This window comes from Schistocerca gregaria, chromosome 2 (assembly GCF_023897955.1).
Source record: "Schistocerca gregaria isolate iqSchGreg1 chromosome 2, iqSchGreg1.2, whole genome shotgun sequence".
Taxonomy (NCBI): Eukaryota; Metazoa; Arthropoda; class Insecta; order Orthoptera; family Acrididae; genus Schistocerca; species Schistocerca gregaria.
The window spans coordinates 228,963,814-228,982,049 of NC_064921.1; the positions used below are offsets into that span (position 1 = coordinate 228,963,814).

Sequence of the window (18,236 nt, forward strand, 5' to 3'; positions counted from 1 at the left end):
CTAATAAGTGTGAGTTAAGCTTCCGCTCGCAAGAGACGAGAGCGGGTAGAAAACAAAAAGAGTTACCATTTTTGTACCTTCATTTTCTTATATATTTTCGCTGCCGTCGAGCGCCCATACAGGTGCGGCGGTATATTTTATATCTGAGGGAACGAGTGTAGGCTTTTGGTCCTATTTACAAGGTCTCTTCAGTGATTGTACTGAAATATTACATCATTTATTCGTTTACACAAATAGATTGTAGATTTAAAACGGTTCTTTGAAGTTTTTCTAATAAAATGGAAAGATGCTTACAGATCAGAGCCTAACTCATTATTTATAAGCCACATAAGCTTACAAATAATGAATTAGACGCAATCTGTAAGTACATTCTCAGTTTATTAGAAAATCTAATACCTATATGTGCAAACGAAAAAAAAATCATGTAATACTTCAGGACACCCATCAAAGATGATTTGTAAATATGACAAAATGCGTCTGGGTACAAAAGTAAAATAAAAAAAACCACCATAATGTGCAGCACGCAAAATGCGTCTTTCTTTTAAACTACTGCCATTTTCCTAATGAATGTCCAGTAACATGAAAACAAAACAGTGTAATTTGATGTAGCCGATGGTTAAATGTGTGGAAAATTGTGAAATTTTCAAATGTGTGACTGCAAACAAGGTGGTTGTCCGCCAGCGCCCAATATACAGAAACGGAGTTAACATTGTAAATTTACATTTCAAATTTTTGCATTCAGTTTCATCCATCAAGCCATTCTCGCAAAGTTAACAGCTTGCTCTTAAAATAACAATAATAGTAAACTATGGAGTGCGTGGCAGAGGGTTCTTCCCATAGTACACCATTTTAGGGCTTTTCCTGCACCATTTGCATATGGGGCGCGGGAAGAATAACTTCATTGCGCCTATAATTAGTCTAAGATTGTCTTCGAGCTCCCCACAGGAGCGGTACGTACGATACTGAAGATATTTCAAGGTTTCTCAGTTAATATTGGTTCTTGGAACTTTTTCAAGCAAACATCAGACAATTCAGGTATTTTCAGTGTTTCCGTGACAGTTTCTCGTGACTCGAACAAACCAGACGCTTCTTTTTTTCTGTCTTTGTAAACTTGCTAGTCCTATTTGTTAATGGTGTCACACACTTGAGCAGTGTTCTAAAGCGATTCGTATAATTTCAGATTTACTGAACGATGATATTGTGCAATATTAATGAAGTTCTCTCTAGACTGCTAAATAATGGTGGGAAATTATATTTTACGATATTCACATCGACATCCATACTCGACAAGTCGCGTTACCGCGTGTAGCGGAAGGTACTTTGTGTACCCTAACGTGACGATTGATGGCAAGCCTCGGTGTGACCTCCAATCGTGTACTGGTTTCGCGCTTACTAAATGAACGTGGAATGAAAAGCGCTGCTCTTTTTGGATCTTCTCTGTTTCCTCTATCAATCCTGTCTGGTACAGCATTCCACACTTTCGGACAATATTCAAAGTTATGATCGAGCGCGTGTTTTGTAAGCTGATTCCTTTGTGGGTGGACTATATTTCCTGAGGATTCTTCCAATGAGTATGTCTAGCATCTGCCTCGCCTGCGATTAGTTTTATGTTTTAGCCCCATTTTAAATCGTGCCGAGCGCATACTCTTAGACATTCAACGAACAATTATTATTTTTTTTTTAAGCAGAAGCTCCTGACACAACCTTTTGATGAGACAGTAAAGTTGAACACGTTCTGACCTGTCTGTGTCCAGTTGCGTATACGGTATACCATGTCTGTCGCGCATCGTAGATTTCGAACAACGCGTGAAAATTAAGTTCTGTTTCTGGTTGCAGAAAGAGCCAAAGGAACTCATGAAATGTTGAACTTGGTGTACGACCATACCGCTGTAGCTCTGAAGACTTTGCAAGTGGTATCTGTGAATTAATAGCGGAAATGAGTCTGTAGTGACGAGCAACGTTCGGGACGTCCATTAACCTCGGAAACAGAAGAAAAGTGCAAAAACCGGCAAAAAATGTTCGTTCAAAAAGGTGAATAAGTATTCGGGATCTTAACGAAGAACTTACAATTAGCCTCTTGTAATGATTCGCTCGAAGCATTTTAACCGGTAATACAGACTAACGAAAAATAAAAAAAAAAGGTTTTTACTTTGATAGCTGATCTTTATGGATTTTAACGAGCTGAATCCAAATCTAGCCTTAGTTTTTTTGTATCACCCATAGTGTTCGAGCAATATGCTTTTTGTTATATAGTATAAAAATCATATGCTATGCGCTAAACGGGGAAATATGAAACACTTTGCTACAGCATAAGCATGGTTTGTATTTACAGTAAGGTACTTAAAACAATGATATGTGTTAATTGAGTTTTCACTTGTCAGCTGGAATTGGTTTGTATTTTCTTTCTCTTTTTTCTTTGAAGCTTCTTGTGTAGCTTTTTCTACAATGAGTCGCTTGCTGAGCTTTTCGCTGATGTGACCAACAGTAGTCCCCCCATCATGTTGGTGTTCCAGCGGCCTGGTAGCGTTTTTCCATCACTTTAGTGTCCTGGGGAAAACGCTCTCCTTGCTCCTCACTAACATCTCCCATATTGTCCAGGAAGTAAGTAATGTGACTGTTCAAAAAGTGAACTTTCAGGCTCATTAAACATCCTAAAGTTTCAAACTTCCTTAACATTGTAGCTATAATAGAAACATATTCTGGGTCTTTTTCATATCCTAAGAACTTTGTAACGACCTGCTTGAATGATTCTTTCTCATTTGAGGTCATTTTGGATTCAAAGTTAACATCAAACATCAATTTTCTAATGTCAGGTCCGACAAAGACGCCTTCTTTTAGTTTAGGTTCTGAAAGGTGTGGAAACTTTTGGCAGAGATACTTAAAACATGGTCCATCTTTAGGCAAAGCCTTTACAAACTGTTACATTAGGGCTAACTTTATATGTAGCGGTTTTAGGAGTACGATTTTTGGATCTACAAGGTTTTTGCGTGGAATGTTCTTCTCAGCAGGTTTTAAAGACTCCTTCAAAGGCCAGTTCTTTCTGCATCATTGTTGATCCCTAGCCCTACCACCCCATTCACAGAAGAAACATGGAAATTTGGTAATGGGGCATGCATGTTACCTTTAGATCGTCACATATCATCCAACCATGAGCAGAATAGCCTATTTTATTTAGCACAATTTCTAGGTTGTCATAGCTTTCTTTCATATGTACAGATTGTTCAACAGGTATAGATGCACTCATGTTACCATTTTGTAATACCAGGTACCTCCATCCCCAAATACTGGCGTGGAGTTCGAGCCTGGTGCATTCGCTTCACATGACTAATTAAGTATCAACGCACTCATTCTCTCCTCTGTAGTCAATGTCACATGCAGGCCTCTCCTTACATAATCATTCCTCACTCTGTTTTTCCTAGTTTTTTGTACAGCTGACCTAAGGAACTTCATTTCACATGCTTGTATTTGACTCTCTTCTCTCTTATTTATGACACATTCTGCAAAACTCAGTGTGCTCGTATTTCTTTTTCTACTTCCCTCACGTTCATTTCAATACCTATGTTTTGTAAGTCTCGATTTATTTCTGTGAAAATATGATGCAAAATTCACCATTGTTTTTCTATTTTGGACCTAAAAACTGTAATACATTATTTTTTTGTTTTGTTCGGATTGCTCACCTGAAAGTGCATTACGTCTACACCTGTCTGCCGCATGCCACTTTATGACGTGTGGCAGTGTGTACTTTTGGGAATAACGATTGTTGATATGCCTCTGTGTGAGCTCGATTTTCTCCAATTTTACCTTCATGGTCTTTCCTCGAGATGTGTATAGGAGCATGTAATATACTTAGTACTGTACACTGTAGGTAGGGTAAACCGCGGCGTCACGCAGAATCTCTCTTCTTGCCGCATCTGCCAGTGGAGTTGGCTGAGACTCTCCGTTAAGGTTTCGTGCTTACTAAGTGAACCTTTAACGAATGGCGTTGCCCTTGTTTGATATTCTCTGTTTCCTGCATCAATCCTATCTGGGACGGGTCCCAGACTGATGGACTGTATTCAAATATTGATCTAACAAGGGTTTTGTCACACAGTTATAGCGTTGCCAGAGCCTCATTTTTTAAATCTCATTTGTTTTGTTAGATACAACTTTTGTCTTGAACTGGGATGAGGAATTGCATGCCGACCACCAAGTTCGGCATTTTTTCTTCACTCTGAATTTACTGAAATTTGATCCAGCCAACACATACTTTTAGAAAGATACACTACTGGCCATTAAAATTGCTACACCAAGAAGAAATGCAGATAATGAACGAGTATTCATTGGACACATATATTATAGTAGAAGTGACATGTGATTACATTTTCACGCAATTTGGGTGCATAGATCCTGAGAAATAAATACTCAGAACAACCACCTCTGGCCGTAATAACGGCCTTGATATGCCTGGCCATTGAGTCAAACAGAGCTTGAATGGCGTGTACAGATACAGCTGCCATGCAGCTGCAACAGTTAATCAAGAGTAGTGACTGGCGTATTGTGACGAGCCAGTTGCTCGTCCACCATTGACAAGACATTTTCAGTTGGTGAGAGATCTGGAGAATGTGTTGGACAGGGCAGCAGTCGAACACTTTCTGTACACAGAGAGGCCCGTACAGGACCTGCAACATGCGGTCGTGCATTGTCCTGCTGAAATGTAGGGTTTCGCAGGGATCGAATGAAGGGTGGAGCCACGGGTCGTAACACATCTAAAATGTAACGTCCATTGTTCAAAGTGCCCCAATGCGAACAAGAGGTGACCGAGACGTGTAACCAATTGCACCCCATACTAACACACCGGGTGTGATGGCGAATTCACGCTTCCAATGTGCGTTCACCGCGATGTCGCCAAACACGGATGCGACCATCATGATGCTGTAAACAGAACCTGGAGTCATCCGAAAAAATGCCTTTTTGCCATTTGTGCACCCAGGTTCGTTGCTGATTACACCATCGCAGGCGCTCCTGTCTGTATAATAATAATGGCGTGTGACGAGGGCCTCCCGTCGGGTAGACCGCTCGCCTGGTGCAAGTCTTTCGCTTTGACGCCACTTGCGCGTCTGTGATGCAGCGTCAACGGTAAGCGATTCCATATTCTGCTAACAGTCATTGGATCTCGACCAACGCGAGCAGCGATGTCGCGATACGATAAAACGCAATAATTAATAAAAAGGGAAAAAACAGTAGTCGTACAGAATACTTGTATATTTCGGAACTAGCGCATCTAGAACGTTAGTGATTGAACAGCACGTTTGGTGCAAGTTTGTTCTAACGCGATGAAAGCAAGATATCAGTCGATGAAGGAATAGAAACGTATGCATTAACCAGGCTCGGATTAAACATTCTAATAATGTACCTGACGTAAATAATAGACAGTTCGTGTCCCTTTCTCCCTTGCATGTCGCATACTAGAGATACCCTCCATCATTCGTGAAACAAGTGGGTTGGGAATTCGCAGGGGCTTAATAGCTTGCTTGTAATCACTGTTATGCATCGCTTGTTTCTGATTCCAATGGTGAGAGATAGACATATTGCAAGTTTAATTGCAGCTGTCAGTAATAAAACTCTTTTGAGAATCTTGATAGGACCCTATTATATCTGCTAATTATTCTTCGGTTTTTTATTGATTAAGTGCAGAACGTCTCGATAACGACATTTTTCATGTACAGTTTTGCCTGTTGAATTTCACAGGCTGGGCATCACGCCACATTGTCAGTCCGGCTTCCGTATACCGCTGGTTCCAGTAGGTTTCTGTTCAGTTTGAAGCTACTTTCTCTGCTGCAATAAACACACTACCATCACTAAAGTTCTCAACAGAAATAAACGATTTAACAGTAGGAGCAACAGCATTATAAAATATTTCTTTGAAGATACTGTTGATTACAGGAAAGTAACGTCGATGAACGATTGTAAATAAGTGCTGAAAGACTTTGACATTATTTCCACGTAGTGTAATGAAAGAGAGTGTTTTTTTAACGTGGATGAATTTAAGATAATACCTATAAGAAAGAAAAAATCCGATAGTGACCGATTACGAGATTAGTGGTGTAAATCTTCAGCACCTCACATCTTTTAAAGCCGGCAGGAGTGGCCGAGCGGTTCTAGGCGCCACAGTCTGGAACCGCGCGACCGCTGCGGTCGCAGGTTCGAATCCTGCCTCGTGCATGGATGTGTGTGATGTCCTTAGGTTAGTTAGGTTTAAGTAGTTCTAAGTTCTAGGGGACTGATGACCTCAGAAGTTAAGTCCCATAGTGCTCAGAGCCATTTGAACCATATTTTGAACATCTTTTAAATATTTAGATGACATACTACGAAGCGATATGTAACAGGACAACCACGTAAAATCATCATTATGCATTACATAATGGGGAATAAAATTAATAATATTAGTGTTTAGCGCCTCCGCTTTGCACTGTACAGTGACTTGTAAGACTATGTGTGTTGATGTAGATGAAAGCTATACACGAAATTAGACCCTGTTACACGGAGATGAACCTTTCTTTTGACCGCCAAATTCACGACGACTCTGGGCAGCCCACGACCAGACATTTTTGATGGGTGGTGGGTGAGGCGTGGGAAACTTGCTGGTTAGGGCAGCAGTCTACAACTACATACACGGTCCAGTCACATCAATGTGAATACCGCCTATGTACGACTTCGACGAGCAATAACTACCCAAAGATGGCAGGTGGCAGCCCATCCAGTGGTGGGGGGACGCGGATAGCAGTGCAGTCGTTGTCGTAATGCTGAAATGGATCGATTTGTCTGACGTCCAAAAGAATATGATCCTTGGTATTCGTGTAAAAGGTGGAAGTATTTACGCAAGAGCTACGTTTGTAAACTGTTTGCTGGGTGATGTGGTAAAAGCATATACAGTGCATGGTAAAATGGCGCTATCTAAAACTGGCGCCGAGGCATCCTTGGTTGACCACGGACCGTAGATGACAATACATGAAATATATTAGCAGTTGCGAGTATGGAGAATCGTCGGCTATATAATCGAATGACGACAACGAAAATTTGTGCTGGACCAGTATTTGAACCGGATTTTTCGCTTATCGCTGTCGGTCGCCTTACCATTGGGCTATTCGAATATGGCTCACCGCTATATCCAAACTTCCACATGTCGTCAGCCATGTGTTAACAACATGTACTCGTCCATTTATTATGTGTATTCCCGTACGCCTTACCATTGGGCTATCCAAATATGGCTCACCGCCAGATCCAAACTTCCACATGTCATCAGCCATGTGTCAACAACATGTACTTGCCATTTATTATGTGTATTCCCGTACAGGGGAGACAGTAATTGAAAGTCGCTTGCCCGATATCGGCAGATAAATACAATATTGCAGTTAGAAATACCATGCACAGTTCCTTCAGACTTGCTACCATCGCAGAAGGAAGAGGTACTGCGTTGATCACAACCGTTGTTGTTGCGCTGTCTCCAGAAAAACTAGAAACCAGTGAAATCACGGTCAGCCGCACCACGATCACCTCTGTGCTGTCTGTTTTCGACTGTGCATGCGCTGATGCGACATCACCCTTTCCGGCACTCTGCGTCCTACGTTGCTCACGGCACCAGGTCACTAATTTTCTTTGAAATTGCATGTAGCGTATTGAGCAAGTGTAGAGTACGAGGAATTTTTGAGCAACCATTGTGGCAATAGTGCCCTGCTCGAGTGGTGTAATGCATGGAATGGTAGTTCGACGACACTTGTATGACTCCTAGTGGTACCGACCTTTTCATTTTACTTTGTGCCTCGCAATGTTAAACTATCGTGGCCCCACAGATAAAATTCACAAGGTGTGAGGTCTGCAGATCTGGAAGGCCTCCGCCGATGAAGTTTGTCTTCTGCTCCTCCTCTTCCAATGCAACGTCCTGGAATAATGTCATTCAGGTAACGTCGGACGTCCAATTTCAGTAAATAAATGTAGGTAAATTACCCTAACTATCGAGAGCCAAAAGTGTGGTCCTTGCCGACCCATGTAGCCGAGTGGTTCTAGGCGCTTCAGTCTGGAACCGCGCAACCGCTACGGTCGCAGGTTCGAATCCTGCCTCGGGCATGGGTGTGTGTGATGTCCTTAGGTTACTTAGGTTTAAGTGGTCTAAGTTCTAGGGGACTGATGATCTCAGATGTTAAGTCCCATAGTGTTCAGCCATTTGAACCATTTGAGTGGTCCTTGATAGTTCCAAAATGAAATGTTTGTGTATTACAGGACATAGAGTTTTTTTCATTTAGTAGAATATTTCCGGATTATCGGTAATCCGGATTACATCCGGTTGCACCTAGTGCGCACAAACGAGGTTCTTGTGTACTTGCTGCAGAGGGTGGACCACTCTGTACTTCCAATTTAATAACACTGTAATAGAAAATGATGGTGTAGCACTGTTGTAGAGCACAGCTGAAATACCCAAACAATTAAAAGTACTGAGAATGAAAAAACCACAGTATTGTTGAACTGAAATACTGTGTTGTTTTGTGACGGTGTATGGGTCCTTTGGCGGTGAACGAAAAGAACGATGAAGTTTAAGAAGCGACTACAAACTGAAACAAGTATCAAAGCAAGGCAATAAAAATATTAAGATGGGTACATTTTTGCTAACCCCTGGAATTTTAGGGAAATTCATACAGCCGGCCGTACACAGTAGATACCGTTGCACAAAGTACACTCGCCCCAATGGCATGGACAGTGCAGTGATACAGGCGAAAATACAATTTACTTAAGATAAGCAAAGTATGAGACAGGCGAAATATCGTCAGACTTCAAGAAGAATATAATAATTCCAATTCCAGAGAAAGTAGGTGCTGCCGCGTATGAATATTACCAGACTATCAGTTTGATAAGCCATGGTTGCAAAATACTAACACGGCTTATTCATAGAAGAACGGTAAAGCTGGTAGAAGCTGACGTAGGGGAAGATCAGTTTGGATTCCGGAGAAATGTACGGCACGCCACGTGATGCTGATTGTACGACTTCTCATAAAAAGAATGTTAAGGAAAGGCAAACATACGTTTGTAGCATTTGTAGAAAGGTTTTGACAATGTTGACTGGATTATTGTCTTTGAAATTCTGATGGCAGCAGCGGTAAATATCTTGAGCTAAAGGCTTTTCTCAACTTGTACGGAAACCAGACGGCAGGTATAAGAGTCGAGGGAAAGGCACACAGTGGTTGCAAAAGGAGTGAACACGGTTGTACGCTGTCCCCGATGTTATTCAATGAGTACGTTGATCAAGCAGTAAAGGAAACAAAAAAAAAATTGTAGTAGGAATTAAAGTTCAGAGAGAAGAAATAAAAACTTTGAGGTTTGGCGATGACATTGTAATTCTGTCAGAGAGAGCAAAGGACTTGAAAGAGCCGTTGAACGCAATGAATAGTGCCTTTAAAGGATGATATAAAATAAACATCAACAAAAACAAAACAAGGATAATGGAATTTAGTCGAATTAAATGGCGTACTGCTGAGGGAAGTAGACTAGGAAATGAGATACTTAAATTAGTGGAAGGCTTTTGCTATTTGGGCAACAAAATAACTGACCATGGTCGAAGTAGAGAGGATACTAAATGCAGACTGGCAGTAGCAAGAAAAGCGCTTCTCAAGAAGAGGAATTTGTTAAAAAAATGGCTCTGAGCACTATGGGACTTCTAAGGTCATCAGTCCCCTAGAACTTAGAACTACTGAAACCTAACTAACCTAAGGACATCACACACATCCATTCCCGAGGCAGGATTCGAACCTGCGACCGTAGCGTTCGCGCGATTCCAGACTGAAGCGCCTAGAACCGCTCGGCCACTCCGGCCGGCAGGAATTTGTTAACATCGAGTATATATTTGTCAGGAAGTCTTCTCCGAAAATATTTGTGTGGAGTGCAGCCCTGTATGTAAGTGAAATGTGGATGATAGTTCATACAAGAAGAGAATAATAGCTTTTGAAATGTGGTGCTGCAGATGAATGCTGAAGATTAGATGGGCAGATGACGCAACTAATGAGGAGATATCGAATAGTATTAGGGAGAAAAAAAGTCTGGCACAGTCTGACTAGGTATCGGTTGATAGGACACATTCGGAGACTTACAGGAAACATTTTTAAACTTCAAGGTATCACTAATTTAGAATTGGAGGGAAGTGTGGGGGGAGGGGGGATTTAAAATCCTAGAGAGAGACCAAGAGATGAATACAGTAAGCAGATTCAAGTTCCAGGAGTTACTCGGAGATGAAGGTGCTTGACAGGGTAGAGTATTACGGAGCGCTGCATGAAACCAGTTCTTGGACTGAAGACAACAACAACATGTAATTATAACGCACAGTGTTGAGTAAATAAATTACATTTAATTTCTATGAAAATACAACAGCTATTAGCATGCTTAAAGAATTAAAAAATAAACATCGTCTTACTTCAAATGATAGGAAATGGCGTACACCGGCTGCGGAACACTATTCTAATCAAAGTCAACTGCTGCAAATAGTTCTCGATATTTTCCGTGGGATTAAGATCGGATTTCGATAGTTTGTTTGACAGTACGTCAAAGCAGAAATATGTACATGTAGGCCTAGAAACGCGACTGATGTTATCTTTAAAGATTTACCCACACATTCATCATTAAGCTCTTCTGCACCTCCATAACCGGTGCAAGACGCATGGGAGATTACACAAGAATTCAGCCTTCCGTGTCAGTGCCTAGCATAGAACTTGTATATTTAAGTAAGCACAATGTTTCCACGCGCATAAGCCGTAAGTGTTTCAAAAACCCTAAGGTTCAATTTGCAGCGCATCTGCACTCGATGTATTGTATCTGCCTCTCGCAGATAAAACCAGATCGGCATGTAAGTAGAGAGGCTAAGGAAATGTATAAGAAACAGCCAGTCAGAACCAGAGTGGATGTTACTGTACAAGCTGCAGACAACGTGTGTGGCTATGGGAGTTTCAGTTAATGTTTGCGGTCCGCTCCTGTCGCTACGTTAAGCACGCGCCCATCGCAGCAAGAGCCTTGCATGCCGTTCATCACGCGTTACGGCTACGTTAACGACTTTAGCGCGCCTTCCAGAAATTCTACTCGCTGCCTTTCAAAGGCGTCGCAGAGAACGACTTCCCATTAAAAACTCGGACGACGAAGACAATGCTCGATACCGCTGCGAATAGCGAGAGGCACAATAGTGTCACGGCATGCTGTAGGCCAACGACCCTTCACCACAACAGATGTGACTCACATCTCTTCCGCACCATTTCTCTCACAGTCCAGAGCCAGTCGTTCGCTCTCTTTTCTATGCTTGCGGTGTGCATGTCCAAGGGTACCGAAGCCGTAACTGCCGCGGTCGTATGCGTCCTGTGAAACGAAGTGTCCGGAAGACATAAAGTTAGCACGCGTCACAGTAGGCATTTTTTGTTTACTCGACCACACAGGGCCCCTCTCACAGAGGCATTTCTTTTTCGACATGAAACAGTCGAGCACACGGTGTGGACAGCTCGGTTGTTCGTAAGATTAAGGCCTTCAGGCTTTCTTTGACGTCTAACCAGATAGTTTTAGTGAGTTGAGATTACAATTTATATAGTACAGGAGCAATATACTCGGTCCATTCACTTTAATGTGGCTACCGTCCATGTTGGACGTCAACGTCCAATAGCCACCCACAGACAGCAGGTGGCAACACTAGCAGTGGAAAGTGCATAAAGAGCGTCGGGGGAGGGGGGGGGGGGGCATTGCAGTTGTGGTCGTAGTGCGTAAACTCCAAAAAGGTATGATCGTTGGCTTTCGGGCCAAGGGTGGAAACTTTTCCTAAACAGGGGCGTTTGAAAAGTCCATTGCAAAGTCCGAGAGATGGCACCCCCGCGCGTATCGAGGTCATGTCTTCGACCATATATACTAGTAGACTGGTCTTGCTGTGCAGAAGCTATAGGGCTGGTGTGGCTCCAACATAAACCACGTAACTGTTGGCAAAACGTGGCGGGATTTCAAATCAGCGGTCTGCCATCCTATGTTTGTATCGTATTTTCCCCACATTTCTCAATTGACTGCCAAACGCTTCCAACAAAAATTACTTTTTTATTTACGAAAAAATTATGCCAGAACTACATTTGACCTGGATTTGTTCACAGTACCATTTATAAAATCTAACAAATACATCGAACGCCATTCTGGTGGGCAGCTGGACGAAATTACTATAAACTATCAATTAAAGTAAAATGTCGTTAAAATTCTTTTAAACAGTGAGAGTGGGCTTGTGTCAAAACTTTAAACATTGGATTCGCCGCGTTTTAAGCTCTAGTCACTTATAAAAGAAAGTGGGATATGGGTGCCAAAATTGTCGACTTTAGTAGCAGGTCCATCTTAGAGTATCAATTTTAGGTGCACTTAAAAGGTTCAGGTCCCACTATTTTTACAAAAGTTTTAACCAACAGTTAAAAAAAAAGATATTTTAGATGAAAGGTGAGACTATGAAGTTTCAGAAAATAATTTTGGAGCATAGGTTTAAAAATGACAAACACTGTAAATATAAATTATAAATATACATTGTAAATAATAACTAACTTACCAAAACACTTCTCCACGAAGTGCTTCGAGCAAAGGCGCGTATGTGCAGATGGCTTAAAGTTTTTCCGTTTCGGGGCCTGTATCCAAAGCTGCCTTCGGTTTTCATCCTTAGGGAACCTATGAGTAGGAACGAGAAACAATTATACTTACTTCTGTAACCGAATTATCACAGATACTTTCCAAAATGTAATATGAGTCTGACTTTACAGGCATCAGTTTCAACACAATCTACGTGATACTCTATTTCAAGTGTAAAGAAACATATAAAAGTCACTTCAGCAGATTTCAATAAACGTATCTGTACTATCATAGAAACACTTAAACGTGAAATGTAATGCCATTTCTCCCTACAAAACGCTGATTACAGCCATAAGCGCAACACGAAACAACCATGTTTTGCCAACATTCACGTGACTTCAGCCCAGAGATGTTGGAGCCACGAAAATGACGTCAGGGCAAGTCTATTATATTTATGGCCGAAGGGTCATGTTTAGTTGGTAGCATCTTTGGAAAGAACGCACACAAAGTTTCAGCCATTTTGGTCTATTTCTTTGTGTTTGGCATTCGTGAATTAAGGAAGTCGAGTGATTGTCAAAAAATGGACGTAGAAGAATTTCGTGTGGTGATTAAACATTACTTTATGAAAGGCAAAACGCCTCGGGAGACTAAAGAGAAGCTTGATAAACATTACAGTGACTCTGCACCTTCGATTACAACAGTTTATAAGTGGTTTCAAAATTATCGGATTGCCCATATGAGCACAAGTGATGCTGAACGTTCTGGAGCCTCTGTGGAGGTTACGACTCCAGAAATCGTTGATAAAATCCATGATATGGTGATGGGTGACAGAAGAGTTAAGGTGCGTGAGATTGCTAGCGCTGTGGGCATCAAGAGTGAATGAGTAAATAATATTTTGCATTAACATCTGAACATGAGAAAGCTATGCGCAAGGTGGGTTCTGCGATTGCTCACGCGTGACCAAAAACGGAATCGTGGAAAGTGTTGCAAGGGTGGTTTGCAGCTGTTCAGGAAGAATCCGTAGGAGCTCAAGTGTCGTTTCGTCACTGAATCATGGGTACATTACTATACTGCTGAGACTAAACAACAATCTAAACAACGGGTTACCAAGGAAGAATCTGCACCAAAAAAGGTGAAGACCAGTCCTTAGTCTGGAAAGATTATGGTGACTGTCTTTTGAGATTCGTAAGGGATAATCCTCAACGACTATCTGCAAAAGGGTAAAACTATTACAGTTGCATATTATTCATCGTTATTGGACCGTTTGAAAACCGAGCTGTAAGAAAAACGGCGGCGTTTGGACCGCAAAAAAGTCCTTTTTCATCATGACAGTGCACCATCACACACCTCAGCAGTTGTGGTCGCAAAATTAATCGAAATTAGATTCCAACTCGTTTCACATCCCCCCTATTCTCCAGACTTGGCTCCCTCGGACTACTGTTTGTTCCCCGATTTGAAGAAATGGCCAAAGATTTTATTCAAACGAGGAGGTGATTTCAGCAACTAATAGCTATTTTGCAGACTTTGACAATTCCTATTATTCGGAAGAGATCAACAAATTAGAACAGCGTTGGACGAAGTGGTGTTGTTGTTGTGATCTTCAGTCATGAGACTGGTTTGATGCAGCTCTCAATGCTACTCTATCCTGTGCAAGCTTCTTCATCTCCCAGTACCTACCGCATCCTACATCCTTCTGAATCTGCTTAGTGTATTCATCTCTTGGCCTCCCTCTACGATTTTTACCCCCAGCGCTGACCTTCAATACTAAATTGGTGATCTCTTGACGCCTCAGAACATAAGTGTATAAGTCTAAAAGGAGACTATGTCGAAAAATAAAAAGGGTTTACTCGAAACACGTAAGTAGTTTTTATTTTTTTATTTTAGAAGGACTTTTCAAACGCCCCTCGTATATCGTGCATGGCAAAATGTTGTTGTTGTTGTGGTCTTCAGTCCTGAAACTGGTTTGATGCAGCTCTCCATGCTACTCTATCCTGTGCAAGCTTCTTCATCTCCCAGTACCTACTGCAACCTACATCCTTCTGAATCTGCTTAGTGTAGTCATCTCTTGGTCTCCCTCTACGATTTTTACCCTCCACGCTGCCCTCCAATACTAAATTGGAGATCCCTTGATGCCTCAGAACATGTCCTACCAACCGATCCCTTCTTCTGGTCAAGTTGTGCCACAAACTTCTCTTCTCCCCAATCCGATTCAATACTTCCTCATTAGTTATGTGATCTACTCATCTAATCTTCAGCATTCTTCTAAGCACCACATTTCGAAAGCTTCTATTCTCTTCTTGTCCAAACTATTTATCGTCCATGATTCACTTCCATACATGGCTACAGTCCATACGAATACTTTCAGAAATGACTTCCTGACTCTTAAATCTGTACTCGATGTTAACAAACTTCTCTTCTTCAGAAACGCTTTTCTTGCTATTGCCAGTCTACATTTTATATCCTCTGTACTTCGACCATCATCAGTTATTTTGCTCCCCAAATAGCAAAACTCCTTTACTACTTTAAGTGTCTCACTTCCTAATCTAATTCCCTCAGCATCACCCGACTTAATTCGACTACATTCCATTATCCTCGTTTTGCTTTTGTTGATGGTCATCTTATATCCTCCTTTCGAGGCACTATCCATTCCGTTCAACTGCTCTTCCAAGTCCTTTGCTGTCTCTGACAGAATTACAATGTCATCGGCGAACCTGAAAGTTTTTATTTCTTCTCCATGGACTTTAATACCTACTCCGAATTTTTCTTTTGTTTCCTTCACTGCTTGCTCAATATACAGATTGAATAACATCGGGGATAGACTACAGCCCTGTCTCACTCCCTTCCCCACCACTGCTTCCCTTTCATGTCCCTCGACTCTTATAACTGCCATCTGGTTTCTGCACAAATTGTAAATAGCCTTTCGCTCCCTGTATTTTACCCCTGCCACCTGCAGAATTTTAAAGAGAGTATTCCAGTCAACATTGTCAAAAGCTTTCTCTAAGTCTACAAATGCTAGAAGCGTAGGTTTGCCCTTCCTTAATCTAGCTTCTAAGATAAGTCGTAGGGTCAGTATTGCCTCACGTGTTCCAACATTTCTACGGAATCCAAACTGATCTTCCCCGAGGTCGGCTTCTACTAGTTTTTCCATTCGTCTGTAAAGAACTCGCGTTAGTATTTTGCAGCTGTGACTTATTAAACTGATAGTTCGGTAATTTTCACATCTGTCAACACCTGCTTTCTTTGGGATTGGAATTATTATATTCTTCTTGAAGTCTGAGGGTATTTCGCCTGTCTCATACATCTTGCTCACCAGATGGTAGAGTTTTGTCAGGACTGGCTCTCCCGAGGCCGTCAGTAGTTCCAATGGAATGTTGTCTACTCCAGGGGCCTTGTTTCGACTCAGGTCTTTCAGTGCTCTGTCATACTCTTCACGCAGTATCGTATCTCCCATTTCATATTCATCTACATCCTCTTCCATTTCCATAATATTGTCCTCAAGTACATCGTCCTTGTATAGACCCTCTATATACTCCTTCCACCTTTCTGCTTTCCCTTCTTTGCTTAGAACTGGGTTTCCATCTGAGCTCTTAATATTCATACAAGTGGTCCTCTTTTCTCCAAAGGTCTCTTTAATTTTCCTGTAGGCAGTATCGATCTTACCCCTAGTGAGATAAGCCTCTACATCCTTACATTTGTCCTCTAGCCATCCCTGCTTAGCCATTTTGCACTTCCTGTCGATGTCATTTTTGAGACGTTTGTATTCCTTTTTGCCTGCTTCATTTGCTGCATTTTTATATTTTCTCCTTTCATCAATTAAATTCAATATTTCTTCTGTTACCCAAGGATTTCTACTAGCCCTCGTCTTTTTACCTACTTTATCCTCTGCTGCCTTCACTACTTCATCCCTCAAAGCTACCCATTCTTCTACTGTATTTCTTTCCCCCATTCCTGTCAATTGCTCCCTTATGCTCTCCTTGAAACTCCGTACAACCTCTGGTTCTTTTAGTTTATCCAGGTCCCATCTCCTTAAATTCCCACCTTTTTGCAGTTTCTTCAGTTTTAATCTACAGGTCATAACCAACAGATTGTGGTCAGAGTCCACATCTGCCCCTGGAAATGTCTTACAATTTGAAACCTGGTTCCTAAATCTCTGTCTTACCATTATATAATCTATCTGATACCTTTTAGTATCTCCAGGGTTCTTCCATGTATACACCCTTTTTTATGATTCTTGAACCAAGTGTTACCTATGATTAAGTTGTGCTCTGTGCAAAATTCTACCAGGCGTCTTCCTCTTTCATTTCTTTGCCCCAGTCAATATTCACCTCCTTCTCTCCCTTTTCCTACTACCGAATTCCAGTCACCCATGACTATTAAATTTTCGTCACCCTTCACTATCTGAATAATTTCTTTTATTTGATCATAAATTTCTTCAATTTCTTCGTCATCTGCAGAGCTAGTTGGCATATAAACTTGCACTACTGTAGTAGGTGTGGGCTTCGTATCTATCTTGGCCACAATAATGCGTTCACTATGTTGTTTGTAGTAGCTTACCCGCATTCCTATTTTCCTATTCATTATTTAACCTACTCCTGCATTACCCCGTGCTGTGCAAAACGGGAATCGAGGCAACTATGAAGCGCCAAGGGCCATAGATGACACGGGTGAACGACGGTTGCTGAAATGTGTACGGGCGAATAGATCTGTAACTACTGAGCAAGTGATCACCAATAGTGTTATCTGAAGGACCGTTCAGCGAAAGTTGCTGCATATGGGCCTCCGCAGCAGACGCCTGGTTCATGCACCAATGCTGACTGCTGTTTATCGGGTCGAAGGCTGGTACTTGCACGCCAGTAGTGCAACCGTACGTTCAGTGGTTCAGGTGGTCTTTTCAGATGAATGGTGTGCTTCATCGGACAGATGGCGTGTACGACGGGAAACGTCTGAAAGCAAACAGCATGTAACAATTACTGGAAGTGTTCAGGCTGGAGAAGGGGGTGTTTACATGGGTTTTCATGGGTGACCTCGTCATTCTCGAAGACAAAATGGATCAGTGCATGTGTGCATCTATCCTCGCGGACAATGTCCATCCTGTACAGTGGGGGCCGATACTGAATGGATTTATTAGTACAAAAAATTTTATTTGTATTTCTTCACTTGATGTTCGTCAGTGCCTTATGCCTGGCAGTAAGCTGCGGCATCTCAGTCACTTTGCCCAGAACCGGATAGAACCACCCTGAAACTCACGTGTTGAACCATCAGCAGCTAAACTCACGTGTTGTTGATGAGGAATTGCTACGAAACTACGCGCCTTACGATCTGACCAACTAATAAGGAGTTTTGGAGGTGGTCAAGTGGGGCTGGAACCACGGCCAGCTGCTGGGAGCGGCCACGCCGTTCGCTCTCTTGGGCGGCTGCCCATTCAATCTCGGCGGCTTCTCCAGGCCTGCTTTTTTTACGGCATTAAAACTTCATACCGTCAAAACTATGTTTGATTCTTCACCTCAACGGGTGCCTACTGCTTTCCCCTCCTGGCCAATTCTGACTCATTAACAACCCTTACATGCAGTTCGTTTTTCCTCTGCTCGATGGCACCTACCAGCAGGACAATGCAACGTGTCACAGTTCGCAGTGTACGTTCGTGGTTC

General features: G+C 42.0%; 1 protein-coding gene across 1 annotated transcript in view; it reads left to right on the top strand.

The window, feature by feature from the left end:
• The window catches only part of LOC126335798 (uncharacterized), a 121,987-nt gene that overhangs the window by 8,380 nt on the left and 95,371 nt on the right, over positions 1–18,236 (top strand). The gene's annotated exons all lie outside the window — the stretch shown is intronic.